This window comes from Hoplias malabaricus, chromosome 3 (genome assembly GCF_029633855.1).
Source record: "Hoplias malabaricus isolate fHopMal1 chromosome 3, fHopMal1.hap1, whole genome shotgun sequence".
Classification (NCBI taxonomy): domain Eukaryota; kingdom Metazoa; phylum Chordata; class Actinopteri; order Characiformes; family Erythrinidae; genus Hoplias; species Hoplias malabaricus.
The window spans coordinates 10,297,326-10,324,673 of NC_089802.1; positions in this window are offsets into that span (position 1 = coordinate 10,297,326).

Sequence of the window (27,348 nt, forward strand, 5' to 3'; positions counted from 1 at the left end):
TGCTTAACTTTATCATCTGGCTTCGTATGTAAAAGCCCAACTATGTAACTTTGATTTTAATGTGGGCCTGAGGCAGAATTCATTTAATCCAATATGTGCGGTCTTCTGATGTTCCGCAGAGAGTCAAAACACTGAGAATGTATGCATCGCTGAGCACACACTGCAGCTTAAAAAACTGCAATCAAACCACAGTCAGTGTCCAGTTCATTACAGACTTGTTTAGATAGAAATCCCTGCAGCTTGTGATTTAACTTTTATCAAAAGATTAATATTAAACCATGTTTTCTGCCTTTTACCAACTACTAGGCAGCAGCTTGATTTTTAATGAATGTAGTCACTTGTTACGCATTTTGCTGAGTTGCCATGTTTAATCTGACCGCTTCATTTAACATCATCAATTACTGTATTATGCTTCTGAAGGCAAGCCGGGAGGAGGCCATTACATTAGTCAGGGCTAGCTCTTGCTATAAATGGTGTAGGCAGTTGCTTTGAGCCCGCAAGCCACCCCAGAGCCCCCAAAGTATGTATTTTTAAAAATTCATTCAGTATAATTGGTGTAAATAGTGCAATGAATACAGAGCATCATTTCATTGCTTATTTATCAAAATAGTGTATTTACTAACACAAGAATACTATAGTGGTGCATGGAGTTTGCGACCCTCAAATGTGATGTCATTTCAATGTAGTGTAAGGTGCCCCACCCTACAAAAAAGCACATATCACATGGGCTTGGCATTACTTATGGTGCTTTTCCACTGCGTGATGCCTATTCAACTCTCCTTTTTTAGTCTTTAAATTTCCATTAGCCAAATCTGGTACCTGGTATGATATTTTTTTTAGTCCCTGCCTACTCATGGTTCTAAGTGAGCGGAATAGGGACTAAATGTCATGTGTAAAACTTGCAAAGTGCTGACTGGCCAGAGAGACTTGTCAATCATAAGAAAATGCAGACAACCAGCACAAACTCACCATCTGTAAAATCTGCACTCTACAGTAGTGATCACATATGTCCCAACGGCAGTCTGTAAAATTACTTTTGAAGAGTTTCAAATGCTCCTTGGATGGGTGGCTGCTGAAAAACACCAATGATGTGGGGACGGTGCATTGAGGAATACAAGAAAAAATAAAAAATAAAACAAAAAAGTCTATGCTGATGTCTGAGAATTAGAGCTGTATTTAGCCCCACCCTCAACAAAAAAAAAGTATAAACCTTGAATACACTGTGAGTAAACAGCAGATAACTTTACTGCTGTTGCTTTGGTTTCAATAAACTGTGTTCTGTGACATCACCAGCTACATTTCTGAGCTGTGCTAATGGAAAATGGACCAGGAACCAGGGACTGAAACCTGCATAGAACCGTGCTGAGCCGAGTTGAGTAGGTGCCTGTAAAAGTGTCAATATTTACCTTCCAAAGACGGAATCCACTGTGTACTGTTGACCCCAAAGTCCAGTTACTTGGACTAGGAGCTTGGTAACATGGTTCAGCTGGACACGGTTCTGCTGGACTTGAGCACTGTGTACATCAGTGTTAGAGCAAATCGTGCTGGGCACAGAATGAGAATGCTGTGATACTCACTGTAAACACACACAGCAACAAAGAGACAACTCTAGTTTACTCACACACATATACAGGATCTATTGTTGACAAGATATTTAGTAAAATTGGCCTCCGTTTACGTGTGCAGTATGTTTAAAGGTGATTATTATCCCTATAAAGAATGTCAAAGGGTGGAGAGTCTCTGCTGTCAAAACATCTCCAACTAAGCTGTAAACTACATACCTGAACTCCATAGTAGCCTCACATTGAACTTACATTTGTTTTCTAACTTCCTCTGGAGAAGGAAGCTGGTTGTCTGGGTCATTATCTTCACTTTAGGGCTAATTTTATGGCTCAGCGTGGCTCTTGTACGCCTTGATCAGTCACTGTGTCTCTGGGCAGAAATAAATGATGCTTGCTAAAGGATTAAAAACTATTTAAATCTGATGGTATATTTCATGTTTAAAAGTGAGGGACAATACAGCCTCCTCTCTGTCTGGCTGCACGCTCGGCTCGACTGCTACTCAGGGTTAGGGAACAGCCAACTAAGCACATTCTGGTTTTAAGCTCTCTTAACCTGGCAGTGTATCCTAGCAGGCTCCAGCCTCCAGCATAATCCATCTACAGGACTGAGGAGCAAGCAGTAGCTGAATAAATCACTCCAGAATTCACATCTCTTTATCTGAGCTGTTTCTCTGCTGTAGTTGTGGTGTGATATTGAAAACTGGGATGTTTAAGCATTCAGAGTTTGTGATAATGAATCACAGGAATCTCACCTCTTTATTTGGTTTAGTATTTTAGTTTGTCGCTATCCAAACAAACAAACAAAGGCATACATACTGGACTGTTACCATTGGTCTGTTCTTTATGAAAGTTTCATAAATAATAAAGGTACATTTTTTTTTGTATGTATATGTGCACATATTGTCAGAACTGAAGTGACCTTGGGCATAACATCCAATTGCTCCCCAGGCACTGTGGCTAGGGCTGCCCACTGCTCTGGGCATGGGTGCTCACTGCCCCCTAGTGTTAACTGTTGTGTGTAAATGTGTGTTTCACTGCACGGATTGGGTTAAATAAAAAAAAGTGATTCTAGTTCTAATGATTTCTATTCTATTCATTTATTCAAAACCCCACTCACTAAATTATAAGCACCATCCACAATAACTAACCAATGTTCATCCAAGTTACATTTTAATAAAAAAATTCTAAGAAAAAAAATACAAATCTGGACACGTTCATTCAGTGTGTGTTGATGTATAAATATATTGCAATATCCAGCCTCCACCTACCCACTGCAGTTTGAAAACCCTGCCCTGTGAGTTGACAGGATTGCTTCCTGAGGTTTAAGACGTAAGAAACCCTGGCTGTCGGACGTCACCCATACGATTCTGTCTTTGAATCCCTGCAGCTTCATAGCGGATGTTCTCAGCAATGACACTGACTGCTAATTTCCATGTGGACACCATAACAAGGTAAAAACTTGACAAGCTGGAGACACTTTAGGGTTACATGAGTAGGGTTACACTTCAGCAGGTGCTCTTAATATCAGATATTCTTTAAAGCTACAGTGCTTTGGGAGACTCCTTTGGTTCAGTTTGGGTTTAAAGATGAGGTTATGAAAAAACAGTTGGTTAAAAAAAAGGCTCCATTTGTATTTTTCTCTGTGCCCCAGATTTTGCCCCCAATATCTGCACATGGTTGATAGAGTAGAGGAGGAAGAAAAGCCTAGCGCCTGTGTGTCAATGATGGGTGAAAATATAGTAAAGCCCACGCGGCGTCTCCTTTCTCCTGAATTGTTGTGGGACTCTTAACGCAGTATTCTTATTACCATTCAGCCGCTGTTGCGATGGAGGGAAGAAAAATGAGACAGAAAAAACCTTGTCCTGACAGACTGCTCCTGATATATAATGTAAAATATCTCCCCATTCCGGACACTTCCAGAGGCAGACGTGCAGGTGCCCCTGCTGCATAATTCATGCGACTTTCAATCCTCACACTGGCCTGATTTCCTGTGAAGCCTGGGCCGCTGAAATTGCTCCAGTGTTTTCTGATTGCTCCACTCCACTCGCACACAGTTCATTTAGGCTCAGGATTTGGTCTCGGAGGAATAAACTGTGTTTAGTCACTGGGTTTAAGGCATGAGATCTCATCAGTTGACTAGGTTTTACCACTAATGATGTGGCATTCTTCTACAACACAGAAAGGAAGGGCTGAACAGTGTGGCGGGGAGGGTGATATCTAACAGTCATTTTCACACCAGCAGTGCAACCGAAGTGTAGATAACATTCTACTGTAGGTGTTTGCCATTCGGTTACCTGTCACCCAGAGAACTGACACAGAGCTACATCAACATCTGTAAAGACTTCTTCCATTCAGCATTAGAATGCAGTACAGATGCTTTAGTCAACTCCACTCTTTCTTGATGCTTTATATAACAAATCTTTATAGATATTTAATATCTGATAGCTTTCTTTCCCTCCTCAAAGTTCCATAGTGCAGTTTCTGGAGTACTGAGCCCAGATTAGTAACAACAGAGGCTGTATCTCTTTTATTACAGGTCATTTTAAGATCAAATTACCACCGTGTGTTGCTTTAAGACCCTGGGGAACTGTTACTGCGTGGATAAGAGGTGTAAAATGTCTCATTTAAGACATAATTAAATAATGTAAGATATAAGCAAAATGGCAGCCCTGGATCTGGAAACTGCACTCCTTCTAATTTCAATGTCAGGAAAGAGGTTTGGCTAAAACCACCACTTTAGTGAAGAACAGGAGGCGTACAGCCCGGGGAATGGCTTGTCTCATGTTACTATATGACTACATCTAGGAGTGTAGTCGGGCTGCAGTTAGCCGGTTAAGACAGGCACCTGACCTTTAGAATCGCTGCAAGACCATGAAATTGAAATTCCTTTGGATACAATGACTGGAAGCAATTTCCCACTAAAGTACCTATAATAAATATCCCAAGTTCCCCTGCTGTTGTGCTCTGGCGAAGGAGGCCACCCCTGGACTGCTGCAATTTAACAAAGGATCAAGCTACACCAAAGTAGCTTGTGTTTTATACAGGTTTGTCTCCATGGCATTTACTGCCAATTGCCAGCACACCTCCTGTCAGACAGACACACTTCTAAAGGGAGTGATTTATCTATTTATTCAGCTTCTTTAAAAGGATGTCTTTTAAAAACTGTAAGCGTTACAGTGATAAATATCGAGATTGATCAGAACAAAATGATCATGATCATCTTGGCCACATCGCCCAGCTCTACCAGCAACTTGCTCCAATGTTTAACAGCAAAGTGTAAACAGTAAACTGTATCTGGTCCCGTATCAGTGCTCAGTAATGACAGTATCTACAGGAGAATGTGCTGAGTGTGTTGGCCCTATCATTAGGAGATAGGTTTGATCACACTGGCCTGTGAAGCTAAGAGTCTAAAATGACTAAAATGGTCTCGCTCTCTTTGGTTCGGTAGACTCCCCTCTCCCTTCCCCATCATTTACTCACAGCCAATGCAGGTCTCAGCTCGGTTCGTCAGTGTTCTCCTCCAGTGTTTTGAGCTGCCCTGTGATGTTCTAGAAGCAGCTTGAAAAGAAGTAGTGGTTGGATTACCACGTCTCAGAGGAAGCACGCCTTTAACCCTCTCAGCTTCGAACGAGGAATTCCAAAATAAATGAATGATGTAGATGTAAGCGATTGGGGTCAGAGAGCACTATGGACTGATACATGGAAAATACTGTTAGTTGGTTAGTGAAAAGTTTTCCTGGTTCATTTCAATGAAACGAACAAAAACACCACTCTTATGAACTGAAACTAACATTCCTAGTGAAAAACATCCTGGTCTTCAAACAGCCAAAGTCTGAAAGGACTGACAACATGCTCTTTCGTATTCTTACAGAGTTTAGAAATAAATTGGGCAGAAAATCCCATAGTGCTCTTCACATTACGCTAGCGGCCAGATGATTCATCAGTTGATGTAACGCAAATAGACTTTACAATGAAGGCCAAATCACAGCAATCAAGGATGACAACTGTTGTCTCTTCCACATAACTATTTCTATTATGGGAAGGCAGTAAAAATAAACATGCTCTTATTATACAAAGGAAGCAAACAACATTAATAAAACGACATGGCTCAGTTCCACAGGGGGAAGTGCTACATTGCTGCTGCCATTTTTGTTTTTAGGGAACTGCCCTAAACAAAGCATGTGCCTGTGTGAATTTGGGGAAAGTGAAGGTCATTGTCTGTGACAGTGGAACTCCCTCCACGTGTAGCTTTAATCACGCAGCATCATGTCATTAGTGGAGAGTGTGTCTCTGCTGATCCACACGCTGCTCCACACACTGAGCAGCTTCCTCCACTGAGAAGCTCTAAAGGACATTAATGAACTGCTGAGTGTCAGTCGAGTGAACTTTCCTCATCAGACGCTGTGATTATGATTCCGTTCTCTCTGCTACATTTACACAATACCCTTCACAAAACACCTGATGCAGCCTGTTATTTATTTATTACTTTAAATTAAACGCTTCCCTAAAGGAATTAAACTGGAATAGATGCTCCCTGCTCTCATTTCCATAATCTAATGGTGTGTTTATGAGTGTGTGTGTGAGAGAGAGAGAGAAAGAGAGGTGTCGGTATGTGAATGTGTGTGTGTGTGTTTCTGTATATGTGTGAGAAAGGTGTGTGTGTGCTTTTACGTTGCTGTATGAATAGAGATGCCAGTAGGACAGAAACTCAGGTTGTGGGATTTTTCTTTTGTGTGTGTGTGTGTGTGTGTGTGTGTGTGTGTGTGTGTGTGTGTGTGTGTGTGTGACTCTCAATCATTCCTAACTGCTATGCTGATAGGCAGACAGAGTAGAAGTCTCAGCTGTCTTAACTAAACACACACACACACACACACACACACACACACACACACACACAGCATCAATAATTTATCAGTGATTTCTCATTTGGATTCTCAGATTAAACACTATTTCCTTCACTGGGGCGATGTGGAAGAGGCAGGGAGCAGAAGAAGCTCTCAGTAGTTTCTCTGTGTATTAGCTCTCCATCACACGCCATGTGTGCGACTCTGGACCTTCAACACGCTGCTGTCCACACACACAATGAAATATTCATCAGAACCATTGTAAACCCATTATGCTATTGTCTATGGACAGGTTCCTCTCCATCCCCTCAGAGCGTGTGTGGGTTTCTGAGAGCATGCTGTTGAGAGATAGGGACACACGCAGAGTGAGGGGGCACACCACACAGAAGCATTAGTGACACCCAAAAAAAAAAGAAAGGGAAGCTGGTGTCAGGTTCTCATGCAATTATTGCGTTTGGACAACGGCATTACTGCATTAGGCCTAAATTAGGCCCGGTCTGATAAGAGGAACAATAACAAGAGCAATTAAACCCCACAAGGTTACAGTCATATCACAACCTTGCTACCTTTATTTTAAAATCCCATTTGAAAATGCCAGCAGCCCTTTTCCAGCTGAATGATCTAATGATGAACTGACCAATGGGAATGGTCCCAAATTAGTAGGAGTAAAAGCATATTGCATTAATCCCTTATATTTAAATGCCCGTGGTCATGTTTACATGTTACTATGCTGTAATTACACAGAAGGAAACAAACATTATACTTTAATACAACTCAAGGCTCCAAACAGAACCATCCACAGAGGTTTTAAACCAACACTCGTGTTTAATCAAGAACCCTTGGAGAACCATATTTTAACAGTGTGTCATATTAACAGTAACTACTGATTATACTTTATTTTATTTACAATATTTATTATTATTATTATTATTTGTTAATGCTGAAAATTTACACAAAGGAAACCACCCACCAGTCTCAGCAAAACCACAAGCTAAAAGCTAAAGTTAGCAACATTACAGTGAACTTTGTGTTGATTAAAGGAACACTATGTAATATTTTTACCCTAAACATATAGCCTCAGGATCATTGTGCTGCACCACTGAGCTGTGATAGGGAGAAAAGAGACTCTGGACTCTACACTACGTTTTGGAGGAGTGTAGGAAACAGTGGATTTAATACAGTGCATTAAAAATAATAATTCCACTAGGGGGTGCCCCAGGAGCAAATAAAACAACTCTTACTTATTGTTTCTTTAAAGGTGCAGTCCATTTCCTACAGTAAAAGATTTAATTTCATATGAAACAGCAGCTGAACTGACACTTAGTGGCTTGGATGCATCAAAAACTGCTCTTGTGCTCCCCCTTAAGTTGCAGAGTGGAATTCATTTTAACAGCACTGTCCTGAAACCAAGTGGGAGGGGTGAGAGAGGGAGGAGAGGTTTCCTACCGTCCTCCAAAAGTTTAATAGTGTAGTTTCTGCAGTGCTGAGCCCTGAGTAGCAATGACATATGCTCAATTCTCCCTATTACAACTCAGTGGGACATAACAATGATCCTAAAGCTGTAATTTTAAGGTCAAAATACTACATAGTGTTGCTTTAAATCAACAATGATTTTCCTATTGATTTAGTTTGAGGAATGAGGTGAAAATTACACTAACACTAGCTTTTAGAAAAGTACCTCACTCTCAAATTCAGGTTTCAAACCTGACTAGAACACTCAGGTTTCTCCTCCACAACTCAGGAAGGATTTTGCCCTTGCTCTCTCAAGAGACCACCCAGTTGCTTGTTCTGTCTCTTCATCTCAAGGCTTGAATATTACAGCTCACTCTTCACTGGTCGTCTGCTACAGGCCCCTACAGCTGGTTCAGAGCAAGGCACCATGGCTGTGTTCCATTGTCTGAGGTTTTCTCATGTTACTCCACTGCCGTGTCCTTTTCACCAGCTTCCAGGAGCTGCTCACATCAGATTCAAAACCCTGATGCTCTTCTATAAAGCTCTTCTAGAAAGAGCCGCCCCCTCCCTAACCCAATGTGTGTCTCGAGTGCTTGGAGCTTCAATTTGTGTGGGAGACAAGCATCAAGACTGTGATCTGTCCTGGCCCCTTACTGTCTTCAAACACAGAGACACATCTCTGTGTAGAGTTTATTTGGCCACTGATCCTCCAGTCCTTAGTGGACCATCTTGGTATTTCTTCTAATGACTTTCAGTGTGATTCTGTTTTCCAGGAAATTGAACTTACCCTGGCATGGTATGGCACTGATGTCCATTTCCTCTTTATTCTTCAAAGGTATTAGGAGTCTAAATTTACAGTGAAACCTTGACATACGAGTAAATCAACGTACAAATTTTCAGAAATACGAGCCGTCACTCTGCCGATTTTTTGCTTGAAGATGCGAGCCGAGATCTGAGTTATGAGTGAGTGAGCCCATGCCACCTGCCACTAGGTGGCCCAGCGAACATTCTGTTCACTTGGTTATCTTGTCGTGCATCTCTGTCGCATCGCTGTGATTGTAGCATTGTAGCGTTAAGTGTGTAGTGAGTAAGTAACGATAGAGCCCTAAAATCTGGAACCAGAAATAAAGAACAGAACAAGAACAGAACTAAAATTTGGCATAATGGTGACCAGAGGTCCTCTTTTTTCTCGACAAGTACTCTTTTGGGGCCTTAAAAACTGCATGTTCAAAGGGTCAGAGAGTTGAGAGCTGAACTGGGACACATTCGCGCCACTTCAGTGCTGTAGGTCCAACGTCCACCGCGGTGCAGCTCGGTGTTTTACTGGAGCCTCAAACAGAAATGTGTTGAATGTGGTTGAGGAAATATTTATCATAGTCATCCCTATGACAAGCATGGCATGGTGGCGCAGCAGGTAGTTATGGGTTCGATTCCCGCTCTGGGTGACTGTCTGTGAGGAGTTGGTGTGTTCTCCCCGTGTCTGCGTGGGTTTCCTCCGGGTGCTCCGGTTTCCTCCCACAGTCCAAAAACACACGTTGGTAGGTGGATTGGTGACTCCAAAGTGTCTGTAGGTGTGAGTGTGTGAGTGAATGTGAGTGTGTGTGTTGCCCTGTGAAGGACTGGCGCCCCCTCCAGGGTGTATTCCCGCCTTGCGCCCAATGGTAGGCTCTGGACCCACCGCGATCCTGAATTGGATAAGCAGTTACAGATAATGAATGAATGAATGAATCCCTATGACAACACAAACACACAAACACACACATCTCACCATTACTGACTGACGAGTAAATGACATCTGTGCAGCTTTTGGTTTAATTTCACACAAAAACGGACACAGTCTCTGGATTATTAAAGCCAGAACACAAGAGCGAGGTGTTACTCAAAATAAACAAAGCTGTGAATTAGTTACAGCACTGTTTTACCAGTCGGACCCTTGTAGAAATGTAAGTCAGTACATACATACCTAGTTCCCAGTGATGCCCTGTTCCTTTATAAAGTTTACATTATTTGGTTGATAAAATGTTAAGGTGATGATTTTAGAAATGTTCAAAAACTTAAATGTTATCTTGTTGCTTTCTGGTAAACGAGTTGCTTTAATGTCATCTCAACACGGAGCTTCAGTTTTGTAGCTTTGTATGAACAGAAAATAACAGGTTTCCATGATCATACACACACTGTCAGCAACTGACGAGATAAACTATATTTATAGTTTGTTATTATTGTAAACAAAGACATTGATATGAAGCACCAAAGCTTCTCCGGCCCTTTCAATGACAAGGGGATTTATTTTGGGCGTTCCTGTTTTTGAAATGCCAACAGAATCTCTGTGACAATGGCTATATGGCTAATGGTGGTCTGGCAAAACTAGACTTGCCAAGTTTCTCTTTGTTTATAAATTATTTATCATTAATACATTTTAAGAAACTACATTTTCTTATTCAAAAACTTTATTCAAAAAATGTATTTGATATATGAGCAAATTGAGTTACAAGCTCAGTCACAGAATTAATTAAACCCGTAAGTCAAGGTATTACTCTATTTCTATTGAGGATGTACTCTCTAAATACGTTTCCAAACCGGTTTGTAAGTTGTTCATGTATAAGTCTGTCTGCTCAGTTCCATAACAGATCAATACCATTGCCTCTTTCTATTAAATGTACTGCAAAACCAATCGAAAACATAACAATATAACAATGATCTTAGGATTTTGTATTTTCAAAAGCTACTATTTTTATTGAAGCCCAGGAGAAAAATGAAGCCAGTCTGCCTCTATATCTGTGAGCATCTGAGAGAGGCGTGGTGTCTTCATGGTCCTCCGGGAAGAAAGAATAAATTGCTAACGTCTGAGAATGTGAAGCCGTTAGTGACACTTACCTCACTGAGACCAGCGGACTTTCACCTGAAGACACACACACACACACACACTCCAGAGAGATAGCAGTGCACTGGTTTCATTATGTCAAAGTTCCACTGTGAATCTGACAGATGGCTTTTTAAGAAACAGCCTTAAAACATTTCTTTTGTGTTAATTAACACATAATGAGTTTATTTTGGAAGTGTCATTTTTTTGCTCCATGAAGTAGTTTACAGACTCTTAATTTGGACTGTGGCAGTAGATCTGCAGCACCTTTTGATAGTATTTACCATGTGATAAACACTATAAATCTTAAAGATATTTAAGGAGTTTCCAATCTCTGTTTTTACGCATCGTCCACAAACATTACTCCAGACTGGGTTACAGCCCAAATCCACAGAGTCTTTGGCTGAACCCAAAGAAAGAGTCAGAGAGAGATGACTTAGGCCACAACTAAAGATGCCCTTGTAAAGTAATCACGAATACCATTTGGACAAAATTACAGTTGCTAATGGAAGTAGTCCAGCAACAGAAGCCTTACCCTGCCTTAAGGTATTACGCCGGCAAACGGCTGCGTGGCTCATTTTGTTGATGATACGGCTTTAACGTCCATCTGAACAGGAACCCAGAGGGCAAGGTGGCACTGCAAATGAATGTGAAATACTAGGACACTGCTGCCACATAAATACACAATGGGTTTTTATCACTGCCTTGACCAAGACACAAGTGCCAATGTTACACAGCCAGGTCACATTAATACATTTTGTACTGAAATAATAATTTCCAAATCATAAGGCCTGAAATTTTAATTAAAGCACATAAAGTTTAACCTGATAACACTGTAAATAAAACAATATTAAATAAAAAAGCTGTGAAAGCATGAAACACACACATGCTGTGACATCACACTCTTAAAAATAAAGGTGAGGGACCACATTTGGTTAAAAAAAAACAATCGTGAATACGGATAAATGGGTAAAGACCCTTTGGACAGAGTGATAGAGTTTTAATCCTTTAAAAGGGTTTCTTCACACTCACACGTCTTAAACAAATCAGTTCTTCTATGGCATAGCTCAAACACCCTTGGTAGCTCCGTTATTTAAGGGTGCCCAGCCATGACTAACAAGTAGTATTTCACAATAAACACATGGTATTTTACTTAACATTTACAGAAAAAATTAACAGTCCCGACCAGAAAATTCCAAATTAGACAAATCACCCAAAACAATAAGCCCTATAGATGTAGTTGTACTACATTAAAGTAATTATAGCCCATAACTCTGCAAGTCTACTATTACCCACCTATCATTAGAGTAGTCAAGCCAACAGAGACCCTGCCTTGACACATTATGTCTGTGAAAAGCTGAGCAGGAAAATTATTGTGATGATGAACCTTAAATATCAATCTCAGCATGACCCCTCAGTGCAAGGTGGCAGTTCATTGCCTGTTCATATAACTGTCACACCAGCACTTTAATGATGCAAGGTTAGCGTAGCTACACAGCAATAAATATACAGCCTTTTGAAGAACCACATAAACAGCAAGGTCATATGTCACAACGTTATAACCATGTCAGTACCCATTTATTACACTACAGATTTAAAGTTTAGGTTTATGAAAATAATATGAAAAATTATTTTAATAAAAAACTCTAAAGAGCCCCTGCCATAACTTAAATGACAAATGTCCTTGACCCAGGGCACATACCTGTGGGGTTAAAGCCATGTCTCAAAAAGGTATATACAGTAGCAGAGGGGGGTTTTGAATTCAGCTAAAAGAGGAATTGGAACGTAAATCTCAGCAATCAAAACTCCCAGCATGCTTTGTGGGATATTTGGATTCATCAAAGGTCATAGCTGTGCCAAAACACCAGGGAGACAGAGAAATGAGCCCCCTAATGACTGGCCATTCAGTCACATGAATTAGATTTGATTTAATTGTTATAAAAACTCTATCTCCTGCAAAAAATTAACCACTTTAAATCACTCTCTTTCATTTGTGAGGCAGCCACTACAGATTCAGACTGACTCCAAAGCTGGACTTTATAAATCGACTGGAAACAGTTTCCAAAGCTGAATGTTTACGCCAGGATATGGATTTTATTAAATCAATTAATCCTTATGTATTTTGCTGAAGCCATTTGCATTGCTGCCAGTTCCTGTGAGTCTATAACTGTCACTGCTAGTCTTCATTAGTGTAAAAAAAAAAACTCCAGACATCTGTTCTGTCCACTCTCTGTACTTTTTCACCACCCTGAAAACAAATACCAGTATACAGGCAACTCGCAAACACCCAGCATCATGAGCAGGGCCTTCGTTTTAAAGTTAGGTTAAATAGTCTCTTTAACCCTTAACAGACGTGTATTAAAAAGACATAAAACCATCTTCCACATGGAAAAAAACCAGTCCATTTAATGTAAATCAAAACCAATTACAGTGAGAATGAGAAGAATCTCATCTTCTCGTAAACACCTCTCATCTACAAGTAGATCAAAGTTGCACTTGCTATGAATAAATGAAAAAACCTGAAATGAGCAGCTTGAACTGTGTCTGCCTTTGTCAGGAACACATTAGCTTTCAATTATCATTTATTTGTTATTGTCTTTACACACAAGCTGTCATCAATCTGGATCAAATCTAACAGGAAGTAAACAAAGGAAGAAGAAATCAGTCACGAGGACAGGAAACAACACTTTACCACTGATGGAGATGATGTGGAAGTGAGGGACAGCTGCAAACTACTTCGCTCCATTATTAAGAACAAAGGACCCAGCACTGAGGAAACACCACACACACACTAGCACTCAGCAGTATTTTCAAGTGCGATGATGGGTTTCTCCAAACAAAGATCAGAACTGTCCATACTATGGTCTTTCCTGGACTTTTAAATACGTATTAGGTCACATGTGTGGAAGCATTCTCTTTCCTGGCAGTCCTACACACATTTCTATGAGTTGGACTCGGAGCTGGAGTGAGAGGTGGGGCAAGGGAAGTGCGTAGCACACAAGATACTGATGCCTCTTTTTGTGAACTGTGTAAATTCCTAGCCCCAACTGACACACATTCACCAAAAAAATTAAATTAAATTAAATAAAAAACATGTTGCCAACCAATGGTCAAATTAATTGAAGAACCACTAAAAAAAGGACCACTAAAAAAAGGCTTCGAACACAAGGACGACAAGCAACTAGGTGAATTGATACAATCAACAAAACATAATGAATAAGCCATTAAGGACCTTGAAGACCCAAACAGAAGAGCGGATATTCTGGAGACACACTCCAGGAGTCACCAGGAGCCAGAATCTACTCCACAACACTTAATAATAATAGCAAGTAAATACAGCACTACGCAGAGGTCAGAGATTTCACAGAGATCTTCAGTCACAGTGTCCATTAGGTACAAGATCGTCTCTCAGTGTCAGGACAAATGCAGAACACATCCTGGACTGAAAATGACACAGAAACATGTTTAACACACTGTCCATTCTCTGCCTTCTTTGCAGCTTCCTTTTCTTTTGGGAAATGGATTTTCTTATAAACTCCCCTCCCCCTAGAGTTCAATCTAAGAAGTTGCTTGCATTTTATGCTTCTAGAGGAAAGTCAGCCATGCAAGAAATAACAGAGGGAAACAATAGATATTATATATTAGAAATATATATATATATATATATATATATATATATATATATATATATATATATATATATATATATAAGAAAGAGAGAGAGAGAGAGAGAACCCAGCCATTTCTGCCGCTCTCATTAACACAGTATTAGGACTTTTTTAATGCCAGCTTTTCCCAGGAGGAGGGTTGCCTTTACTTTTCAGAATCACATTGACCTTACACCCAGACATTTCCTCTACTCACTGTGTGTGTGTGTGTTTGTGTGTGTGTGTGTGTGTGTGTGTGTGTGTACTTTATGAGTCCTCTACCTTTAAATTGTGGCTTTGGGTGCTTGATTGATTCATTATCATTGAGCTTCAGCCCCTCAAGGCTGCTTCACAGAGTCCATGCCCTTGTGGAGGAGGAGCTGTTGATTTTCAAGGTCACCAGCACAGACAGAGAGGTGTAGAACAGAGGTAAAGAAAGAGAGAAAGCGAGAGCGAGAGAGAGAGAGAGAGAGAGAGAGAGAGAGAGGGTGGGGTGGGGGTGGTGGTAAAACAGAGCGCAATAAAAAACGCATGTTGGGCGATTAAAATGAGAAACGTGTATAAGCTCAAGAACGACGCGAATGTAATCCCTGCAATTAACTACAGTAAGGGTTGCCCTGTAAAAAAGAAAAAAAAAAAGGTTTATTGATCCTTTTTAACTCTGGGATTTACATTCACAGTCTCTGTAAGCGGCGTCTTAACTGCCGCTCTTGTTTGTCCTTCTTTCAATGAAGCCTTCATAAAAAAAGCTCCTCTCTTTATCAGACGCATTGTGTGACTCGCTGACTGTAAAAGTAAGTGTATTTGCTGATGTAGGATTATAATGTGGACATTCAGCAGAATTGTTTCAGTTCATGTTTAGAAAATTACTTTTGGGATTTGAGCAAATGGACAGTGTAATAAGAAACGCAATGTGCGCCAGCTCCGGCTGCTTTTATTTATGTGTTTCTGCCCCGCAGAGATTACCCCCACGAATGAATCTCCTTATAAACTCTCTTTAAAAGGAATGTTAGGAATGTAACTATGCTACCATTACCAGAGGGAAACTGACACTGGAGTTTAGGGATTATCGAGGATGTGCTTTCTGACAGTGAAAGGATAAGGACTGCTCGCCCCACTGTACATTAGCCCTTAGGCATCAAACTTCCACATCTGGTCACGAAATGACCACATGGGACAGCCATGGCCTAGAGTTAGAGAAGGGGGCTTGGGACAGAAAGGTAGATGCTTTGACCCCCTATAGAATCAAAATAAGTAACAACAACAATGTTACTTAGGTTACTTAAGGTTGTCATTTCAGGAACCCATGGACATGGAGAATCAGGGTAAACTTGGATGATGTGCTCACAATTTCTCTTGCTTGGAATGAAAGGATGTCTTTGCCTGAGCTCCTTCTGGTTTCCCTCCTCCCAGTCTGTTACAGTCAGATCCGTCACTACACTAAAGAAAATATTCACATGCTCTTATTCTCTGCTGCACTCAACTCAACTAACTGCTTCCCTTTTACTGTTTTACTGTTTTCTGAGAGAATGGTGGCCCACTGATGGAAGATTGTTTGCTGGATTCTCCTGCAGACCAGACCAGACCAGCTGCTCACCTTATTATTATTATTATGTAGCATAATGACACTTCATTGGTGATCATTTAAAATTCAATCTATACTTTGATCAGAGGAGGATGGGTCCCCTTTGTGAGTCTTGGTTCCTCCCAAGGTTTCTTCCTCCAGCCTCGAGGGAGTTTTTCCTTGCCACTGTCGCCTTCGGCTTGCTTGCATTGGGCTTTGATTTAAATGTTCTGTTTTGAAACTGTGAAGCTGCTTTGTGACAACGTCAGTTGTAAAAAGCGCTATACAAATAAATTTGATTTGATGATTTGACTTAGTACATTTTAAACATTGTATTAAACAAAAACTACATGTTGGTAGGTGGACTGACTACTCAAAAAGTGTCCACGGTGTGTGTGACTGTGTGAATGTGTGTGCTGCCCTGCTTACTCCCAGGATCTGGACCCACCGCAACCCTCAACTCAAAAAGCAGAAACAGATGAATAAACGAATGTATTTTAAACACTACACCACAACTGAAGCTCTGTTGAATCTCTGGCTCATGAGCTTCTGGTATTGGTTCACTATTTAAACACCTGCGTATATTAGTGTGTGTCTTATATAAATAAGATAATCATGAGTTGCTTGTTCCCCAACTTGAAGAAACAAATACGTGACTCCTGGTAAAATTTATGTTGTTATAAATGAACTATAAACACATTCATAACCCAGTACACTGCATGTATAAAATATTATCTACATGGATCTAAGCCATGCATTATGCATTGAACAATTTTAAGAGTAGCGTTCATAACACAGCGTGGTGTAATACGAATAGTCTATTAATAAAGGGTTTAGTTTAATTATTTTTTTAATTCTATTTATATTTACACTCTGACCATTAGAGGGAGAGCAGTGCACTCATTCATTCATTCTTTCATTTTCTGTAACTGATTCATCCTGTTCCTGGAGCCTGCACACAATCACCGGGGGCAAGGCAGACATGGTGCCAGGCCATCACATGGCATCGCAAACACTCACCCAGTCTCTCGTCTACACTATGGACACCACTAAAATTCACCTACCAGCATGTAGTTTTACACTTGAGAGGAAACTGGAGCACCTGGAGGAAACCCACCCAGACCCAGGGAAAACACACTAAACTCCTCTCAGACAGTGACCCGAGGTGGGAGTTGGACCCACAGCCCCACGATCTACTGTGCTGCCCGGTGATCTGCCTCATATCTCGACTGGCAAACTCCACCCACATGGACAACCATTGGCTCATGAGTTCATTGGCACACCTCTTACTGTCTCAACACATTCTCATGTGGTCCCAAATACAACTCACTTTAATTGTTGTTGTACAAGGTTTATGAAAATATTACAGATGCTATTAGGCCACATTTATGGAATTGTGAATAGCCAATAAGAGTGCGCTGTATTAAGTAAGTGGCCTTGAGTGTTAAGGGTTAAATTCAGAGAGTATTTGTTTGATAAATAAACGTTCTAATTCTAATTTTCTCATAAAATGCTGCGTGGTTTGTGCTGCCACAGTTCAGATATGTTTCATGGGAAACTGTTCCTCACATTCCTCCCGGCAGAAGAATAACTCTCTGCTGAGAGAGAGAGAGAGAGAGAGAGAGAGAGAGAGAGAGAGAGTAATTGTGTGAAAAGGGGAGAGAATAGGAGAGGGAGAAAAAAGAAGGGGAGGGGGCACAGAGAGAGAGGGAAAGATTAACTGTACAGTAACAGAGCGAGGGGGAGAGACAAGGTGGCGGTGGAGGGAGAGAGAAGAAAAGAGAGAGAGAGAGAGAGAGAGAGAGAGAGATGGTCAAGGCTCATCTGTCTGTCAATACATCAGCGGTAGAATTGAGCTCCTCTCGGCTCAGTCACACTTTAATCTCTCCTCCTCTATTGAGACCCTCGCCACTCTCCCCCTCCGTCCTATTGACAACGGAAAATAGCTTTGCCAACTTGACTGACAACTTTGTCTACCTGACAAAAGGAGTAATGCAGTGGCAGGCAAAAACAGAGGCAACTTTTCAGGCCTTAATGAGCCTCTGTAGATTACATTCTCCTATTACAGCCCACCATATCAGATGAGATAATATTGAATGTGCTTTCACATCTTTGTGTGTGTGTCTGTGTGTGTGTGTATGTGTGTGTGTGCAGTTCCCTTCAATATATTTTCAAGGCTAATATGTAACCTGTGTTGTTGCTCTAAATCTTAGTAACGTGTGCATATCCTGCCTGAAGACCTCCCAGAACTATCAATAATAACCATAATCTACTACTACTACTACCATAAATAATACATTTAGGTGTTACTGTGTACACACAGTGTGTGTGTGTGTGTGTGTAGCAAATAAATATCACATTGTGGGGACCAAAACTGCTTATGCGTTCACATTGTGGGGTCTTGTCTTCTCACAATCATTACATTTTACAGTAAAGCCATGTTTTACTTTGTGTTATGGTCAGGGTTAAGCTACTGGAACTTATGGAAATGTTAATGGTAAGTCTCCACAAAACTAAATAAAATCTATGTGATGTCCCCATAATTAACATATACACGATTGTGTGTGTGTGTGTGTATCATGTGGTGGGTCATGTGTATAAAAAAAACACTGAGTTGCCATAGTGCTGTCAGACACCAGTTTTCTATTGCTGTCAACTACTTTTTAAAACCCTAATTAAAGCCAAAATAGGTGGATGTTTACTTTAATTACGATCATTAATGACAAAAAAACGCCGGTCCTGGAATCATTTTCAACACCTACTGTCCGATGACTGATTGAAGACAGATGTCATAACAGTCCGTGATAATCATTAATTACGATCACACTCATCATTACTGAGGTTTTTTCCTGAAATATTTACTTAAAAAAAAGTTCTTACACTCAACCGAGTGCAGCCTCAATAATAAATATTCATGAGATACAAGACTACTCCTGTTAATCATGCTTCTGCAAGAGACATCAGAAACAACCTGCAGGTGTAGGTGCATTTTACTCAGATTTAAATTTGGATAGCTGTATCTGATCTATAGATTAATGTTAATGTTTTGTTTCACCACAAACTCATCATTAGAGTCACCTTCCTCAGTGTCAAGCAATAAAGTGAGGCACAAAGTACTGGGCTGTGGAACAGTTTAGCTGCATTCCCTGAGGTGATTGAGATATAGTCATTATCTTCAGGTTGATGATAAATGGCTTTTATGATCCACAAGTGTTCTTCCAACATCAGTACTTGACCATATTAAGGTTCTCAAAAGCTGGACCCCATCAGGGCTCATTATAAATTATAAAAAAATTATAAAAAAAAAAATCATTATGGCGACTTGTTTACTTAATGAGATTAAGCAGTTACACATAATAGGGATCCAAAGTAAGTCCAGGATCCAAAGTAATGTTGAGGTGGTTTGGATATAAAGTATCAGTATTCTAGTCAGAATCTTGGTAAGTTATGTTTGTTTATATAATAAGCAAATGTTTACACATGTACTTTTGTTTCTTCTGAATGTTTGAAATTTTTCAAATTTTGTACTAAAATAAAATGTGATTGAATATAATTAAAGTAAGAAATTACATCCATCCATCCATTATCTGTAACCGCTTATCCAATTCAGGGTCACGGTGGGTCCAGAGCCTACCTGGCGCAAGGCGAGAATACACCCTGGAGGGGGCGCCAGTCCTTCACAGGACAACACAGACACACACACACACACGGACACTTTTGAGTCGCCAATCCACCTACCAACGTGTGTTTTTGGACTGTGGGAGGAAACCGGAGCCCCCGGAGGAAACCCACGCGGACACGGGGAGAACACACCAACTCCTCACAGACAGTCACCTGAAGCAGGACTTGAACCCACAACCTCCAGGTCCCTGGAGCTGTGTGACTGCGACACTACCTGCTGCGCCACCGTGCCGCCCAAAGTAAGAAATTAAATATAATATCAATTTCATATGATTAATATTAATATAACCTTTATTTTGTTACAATAATATGTTCTTGAAATGAATACAATTATTTTCAGTGTTTTTCCACATCGCCAAAATCATTATCATATCGTTATCTCCAAAACACCCTGAAATATCGTGATATTATTTAAGGGCCATATCGCAAACCCCTACCCCACAGCCATATTGTGATATGTAGTGTAAAGCCTTGCTAGAGCAGTAGCAATGGTCCACGGTCTTTGAGGCCTATGGAGTCCAGCGGATTTAAAGCGCAGTTACAGGACAAGCCTGATTCCATTAAGAGAATAAAGAATGCTATGGGACTGATATGGGAATAACTAGCCAACACTCACATTTGAGCCACCTGACATGGAATATATAGATATATAACATTTTTGGAGCACAACAAACAAAAAATGTCATAAAACAAGCCACCATTTAAATAAAAATAGTGTAAGTGTATGGATAGCAGAGCTCTTTTAGAGAAGGCAGAGAATGCTGTGTGTCATTGCGGAAGCTTCACCTATTAGAATTCAGCGTGGTGTAGCTGTTTAAAATATGTAGCAACATTGCACACACATAAAGCCCACGGTAGGAGAATTCCATTACTGTCATATTCTCCCTGTGTCTCACATGACCTTTCATAGCTTCGCAGTGTAATTACTGCCTGAGACCATGACTCTCCTAACAGCCTCCATCAAAAGTCTCCCAATTATACAATCATTATAGTGATGAACACGGCATTAGAACGGGAGGCCTTGCACACCCACTACCTCGTATCAGCAATATCCTCCCTCTCCTCTCTCACCTCTCCTCTCCTCTACCACTCTGCTCCAGCCCTCCAATCCGTCCCTTCTCTCTCTCTCTCTCTCTCTTTATTTTACCCTTTTCCATTACATTCTCTCTGACCACTGTTAAAGCATGGCTGAAGCTGTTCTGAGCTGACCTTTCTAACAGCCGTTTGATATGAATTTCATGAGCTGCTGTTTAACCGTTTGTTTCGTTGATACAACAGATGTGGAAAAGGCCACAGTACTGTGTTAAAACACACCTTCTAGCAGAGCTTCCAAAACTAGGGGTCGGGCACTATGAGGATATTTAACAAAGGGGTCATGGGAGAGGGAAACTGATCATGTCCACTTTGGTTTTATTCATTGTACCAATGACTAGACTCAAGTCAGGGCAAAGATTAGTCCACTGGCTCTAAACTGACACTCCTTATACACATATCAATGGCTGTCACTGTGTGTGTGTTTATCTATCCACAATAACAAGCACCATCATCGACCCCAGAGGGTTAATGTTGGAAAGACAAGCTTATCTCGCCTCGTCACAGTGCATCCTCGCCCGTCTGTTATTAATGTCATGTGTCTTTGTTTTGTTTTGGTTCTGTATAGACGTAGTCCCCATATGCCTTTGTACTTTGCATGTGTTTCCGCCCGTGTAATTCTGAGCTATGTTCTCCCTCCGGTATTCCTGTGTGGCTATAATTTATCTACTTTTGACCTAGTTGCTGTATTTATGTATGGTCCAGGCTTGTGTGTCTGAGGATGTTACAGTGACAATCATATGGTAAAAGAACTGTTGTGTGCTTTAGCTATGCGTCAAAAAATTGAGTTCAAATTCAAAATGTTGAAATCTAAAGGTGTTATGTGCAGCCGGGTCATTACTGTACACCATTGGAGTAGAGGAGGGAGGGGATGGGATTCCAAGTGCCAGGCCCCTACAGGCAGCTCTGTGATAAACACCTTCCTCAAAGCAATGGTCAGACTGTAGCCTCTCCTGAACACAAGGTCACCAATCTGGGCACTCGCAACGGGAATAAAGCAGGAGCCCTCTGGCTCCACCATGACCTCACTGCTGGTGTTTACCTCTTTAAGAGTAGGCTTTTTAGGTACGATTCCACTGTTCAGTGTTTCCAGTGCTATTATGGATAGTGGAGAGTTGGGTCAAAGTACAAAAATCTCACAGACACATTTACACATGCAACACAGAATCTGAAGTATTTTACACTGGAAGACCAGTGCAGTGTTTGGAGCCATGTCTAAGAACTCTAATGGGTATAAGGTGGGTGTCACGGTTGTGTAGGGGACAATGAGGTAGACATAGGTGCGGGTAATATTTATTAAAAAAAAAAAAACTCTGTAGAATCACAAAATTAAAAATAAACAGGGGTAGGACAAAACAAAAAGGGTAAAAAACTGGGAACTGATGTGGGGAATGCAAACACACACACGAGGCCAGAGAAAACCTACAGGAATCAGTGGGTAAATACACACAGGAACACCTGGGAAGGATAACGAGAGGGCAGGACCACAAATGAGGCACAGGTGGAGTTAAAGGTGGGGCTAAAAGCAGATTCATACTTCTGCGTTGACTCGATGCAGAGCCTATGCCATTGTGAGCATTTAGAATACTGCGTTGGTGTTTTCATCACTCTGAAATTGCACTGCTATAACACTAGTGCTGAATCTCAAACATCTTCCTCTACACTATGTAGTACACAATGTAGTGGTGTAGTATTATTAGTTTTATAGATCTTTAAGGTGCACTATTTAGGGAGTAGGTTGTTATTTGGGACAGAGCACAGTTTACATGAGGTGCCAGGAAAGATACAAATACAAGGCAGGCAACTTCACCCTTGGTTCCTCACACGTTTTTTTTTCCCCTTTCAGAAATGTCCATGTTTTTCCTTTGTTCAACATTACTGTTCATCCCGTCTGAGGAAATCTCTCGCCATGAATTTACTGCTCTATGCAGTCTCTGTGTGTGTTGCTGTACTTCTTCGATTCATCTTGAATAAAGTTTGGTCGGACTACATTAGTTACATTTCTGGAGAGTGTGTGTCAGGCTACACCATAAGCTATGGAGCAGGGTTTGCGTCGACACGTTGCCTACAGCGTATGTTCAACATAGAAGTATAAATTGGGATTAAGGTGAAAACTAGGGCAAAACAAAACAGAGCCATGTGCTAAAAGAGCACATGAAATATAAGGAAACTTAATAAATACACAATGTCAGAGCAGGAAAAAAAATGCAAAAGTATAAAACTGGTGTTCCAGCCCATGCAGTGAACTGAACACTTGGCTTTCACATAGAAGACAGATCTGTTACAGTCTACACAATATCGATGGCAAAAGCACTATTATCTATGAATTAATAAATAAATAACTAAATAAGCAGTCATATATATATATATATCACTGCCAATGCAGTTGAGCAGAACTATGCCAATAAGTTTTTATTTCTGATTTCCCAAACAAATCTGTTTTCTGACTTCCTAGAGGTTTTTCAGATTTCCAACTGCGAAAGCCAAAATGTTTTGCTCTTTTCAGCTAATATCAGAAGACACGCTGCCAGTAAACCTGTGTGCCAATATATTTGGCGAGGACTGCAGGACTGAGAAGTTATGTTTACTTTCCTGTTCTCTTTCAGATCTGAGTAGTGAGTCTTACTGTCACAACAGCAATACGGAGTAAGAAACCTTTAAAGCAGTGAGATGTCAGAGAGTGGTTGTGAGAGGGATGAAATTAGACTGAAACTGACCAAGAGGAACATCTGAACGGAAGATTCCTGGTGTCTGATCTCATTTACATGACATGATATCCTCCCACTGCAGTTGATGAATTCACCACACAGGGAGTGTTAAAACTAGCTCCTATAGAAATAGATTTAAATGAGCTTGTTTATGTATCAGTATGTATCATTCCAGCCTAATTTTATATTTCCAACCCTTTCCAATTATAGCCAGAAATACCTTGGTAGAGATTTCTGACAGATTACACCACGTCAGATGTTTGGACACACCCACTTGGGTGGTGGTGATGGTGGTGGTGGGTGGGTTCCTTTGTTTTGGTCCATTTTCCACATATTGTGTATGTACAGTACCAGTCAAAAGTTAGGACACATCCCATTCAATGTTTGTTTGGGTTTTTTTTTTGTTTAAAATCACTTTCTATATTGTAAATGAATATGGAAAACATTAAAACTATAAAGGAACTATATAGGTGTTAAACAAACCAGAATATTTTATAGTTTAGATTCTACAAAGTAGCCACATTTTGCTTTGCTGACAGCTTTGCACACCCATGGCCTTCTCTCAATCAGCTTCATAAGGTTGTCACGTGGAATGGTTTTCAGTGAACAGCTGTGGCCTCGTCAAGAGTTAATTTATAGAACTGCTTGCATTCTTAATGGGTTTTGAGACCATAACTTGTTTGCAGATGTAGGACTGGTACACAGCTCTATACAGTACACTACCCCTATTCCACCAAAACATAGAGACAGACTAAATAGAGATCTGTAACAAACAAATATGAGCTCAAAGACCAACAAAACTGTCCCCATCAGTTATACAGGATTTTCATCTTTGAGAAGATTCAATTTCAATCTTGCTTCAGGTGTTTCTGTTCATTCATCCGCTGTGAGAAGACCCATGTCATGGGGATGTGTAGCTGCCAGAAGGGCTTACTAAGAGAAAAACAAATAAATTTACAAACCAAGAAGAGCTCAAACATAAAATAATAATAAAATAGGGTTTTTCACGTGCACGTGTAAGATAGGATAACAGTTCTTGAATGGCTTGCACGGGAACGTTCTCTGGGGAACTACATATATGTTCGAGCATCTCTGTAGAGAACCTTCTTTAGGAATGTAATGTGTTGGCAAGAGGGATGTACTAGACCCTCCCTATACCTTTAGCTGTGGAACTCTAGAGTGATGTAGCACCCGTGGTATGAGTTGGATGGGTGTTTTTGATACATAAACCCAGCATCAGTCCCTGTCCTCACTAACACACTTGTGGTTAAATGCAAATCCTCACAGCAATGTTTCGGTTTATAGGTCTGGTTTCCTGGGCAGGGATAAGGCTTCCTGACAGAATGGCAGTGTTGATGGATAATGATGTTAAAATTTCTTTTTGGTCCAAGTCCAGGTTTAATATCAGTCTGGGATAAGAGCCCCTGGTGCCAGGCATTCCAATATGTTACTGCAGCAAAGTCCTTTTTAATATCTTCGGTTTTGGAAGAAAAGCAGGAACAGGATGTGATTTTTGTCAACACCATGTGTCTTCAGTCTAACAGTTGTACTATTATTGTTTACATTCCATTTCTGAGAGTGTATTCTCTGACTCAAGCCACAGCACCACCATGGCTTGTATTGTACAGAAAGACACAGTTAAATATCAGAAAGGCACAAATGTGTGTAGAAGGTAGAAATTCCTTTTTTGAAGATAATTCCCTCTGAAAAATGTAGGGCCACACTGGTGGGTCAATCGTTTCCCTTCCCTTCGATGAGGCTCTTTTGCGTAAGCATTTGTAGCCAGTGGGAGGAGGAGGTGAGTATTAGCAGGTGTCAGTCTTTAGTGGAAGCCAGCTGTGTGTGTTTCAGTAATCCCACCCACTGGCCATGTGTAGTTCAGCAGTCCAAGACAGAAGCTGAAGCTGGTGCGTCTTCTGAAAGCTGGAGGCGAGCCAGCGGTCCTGCCGAGATGAGATTTCACATCTCCGGGGATGTCACCACTAGAAAAGGAAGTTCTGGAGGAAGCATCTGGTGACCCGTAATGAGGGTGAAATGCCTACATGTCAGGTAATACCCCAGCTCCTCCACCGCCCACTTGATTGCCATGACTCCTTGCTCCACGGTAATCTCTCAGCATTCAGCAGGGCTCAGTTCTCCTGCCGGCTTACAGGACGGGCTGTTGCTGTACTTGCCGTACTTAAGACTCCTGGGGAACAAAGTGCTCAGAGGCGGGGGGTCCAAGACGCTTGTCTGGAAGATGAACAGAAATCTGGATTCCTGAGGATCAGCTGAGAGGTCAAGAGTCTTTTTTTTCTGGATTTCCAGCCATGCAGCAGAAGGATGGGAAGGAAGAATGTTGAAGCCTGTGTTTGCAAAGCTATGAAGCTGGCAAAGGAGAAGATAAAGCAGTACAATGCCGCTCAGCTTTGAGACTGAGCCATAACTTCCATTCACTCAAATATTTGATCTGAATCTCAAACACGCAGTGTAATGTTGCCCAAATATTGCAAGCCAAACAACGGTGACTAGAACAGTGCTCATCTATGATGATTATTCTGACCTACATTTGGAACTAATATAATAAATATACAAAGCCATACTGACCTCACTTTGGCTGAGTTCACATTACACGCCTCATTCATCAATTCCCATTTTTGCTCAGATCTGATTTGACAGTCTTGACTATTCACGTTTATAAATGTAAGTGGCCTGCATCTGGCTGTAACATAAATGAATCTGTGTGAATCCCTGAAACCGCACGCGTAAACACACTGATACGTTTATGCACGTTGCTTCCTTCGATAACAACAAAACATTGTATTTGTGAGACTGGATTGTAGAACTGGAATAAACAGACACGTTAGCTCATGGGTGCAAACAGCACATTATATGGAGGAGAGGGTGAAAAAAAAAGCCAGCTGCTTTTGCTTTTACTGCTGTCACATGCCCGTGAATCAGATCTAGGATCTCGTATGAAGGTAAATCAAATCTGATTTGACGTGTCCACACAGCCCCGAAAAGATCAGATTGGAGTCACATCAAATAAATAAAAATCAGGCTTGAGTCACTTCAGGCTGGTAAAGTGAACGTAGCCTTTGCAGCAGTTACACCCTCCAATCTCAGACCTAAGGCTAGGGCTGCGTCTGAAAGGCAGTATGCAAGAATGACTAGGTCTTTCTAAGACTGAAAAGGGCTTTTAGCAACTAGTGGGACTTTTGTCGTGTGTTTGTTTGTGGTGTGACGTCATAGGTCAAAGGGCATTGGTAAGATGGCGGATGTAGAGTGCCCGAGGATGTGTGGATACTGCACACTTGTACACTGAAAGAGCGAACTACTTTAAAGGTCCATTTCAGTACGTACTGTTCAAGTACATGATTTTGGTCACAGCTGAGATGTGTGAAAACAGCTCTGATTTTTTTTGCATGCAAACATACACACACATACACACTTCACTCTAAATGCTCTACACAACTCCACCTACTTTTCAGGTACCTGGAACCTGGTTTGTTTTCCAACAATGAAGCTCCGCCCCTGAAATGTAGCCGTTGATGTCACAAAGCACCAGTGGACAATGAACCACAACAATGGCGTGGGTAACATTTAGCACTGTTTACTCATCATGTATTCACCTGTTGTTGTTTTTTGGGACTGTATTCAGCTTAGCTGCACATCAAGTAGCTCAGTGTACTTTTTTTTGTCCCTAGATGCATCACCCATCTTTCACTGGATTCTTCACTGGATTTGAGCGCACTCCTTTTATTATCAAATTTGACCACACTTTGATGAATTAGGACCAATGTTTGTGTCCAAGGGAGTGCCTTTAAGGAGATGAATTCACTATTCAAATGTTAATGTAACGGATGCCAGAACAAAAGCGAACAGATGTCAAACAGTAAATGTTTAAAACGTTATTTGGTATGCATATCTACATCAAAGCAGTTGGTCCAGTTGGTATC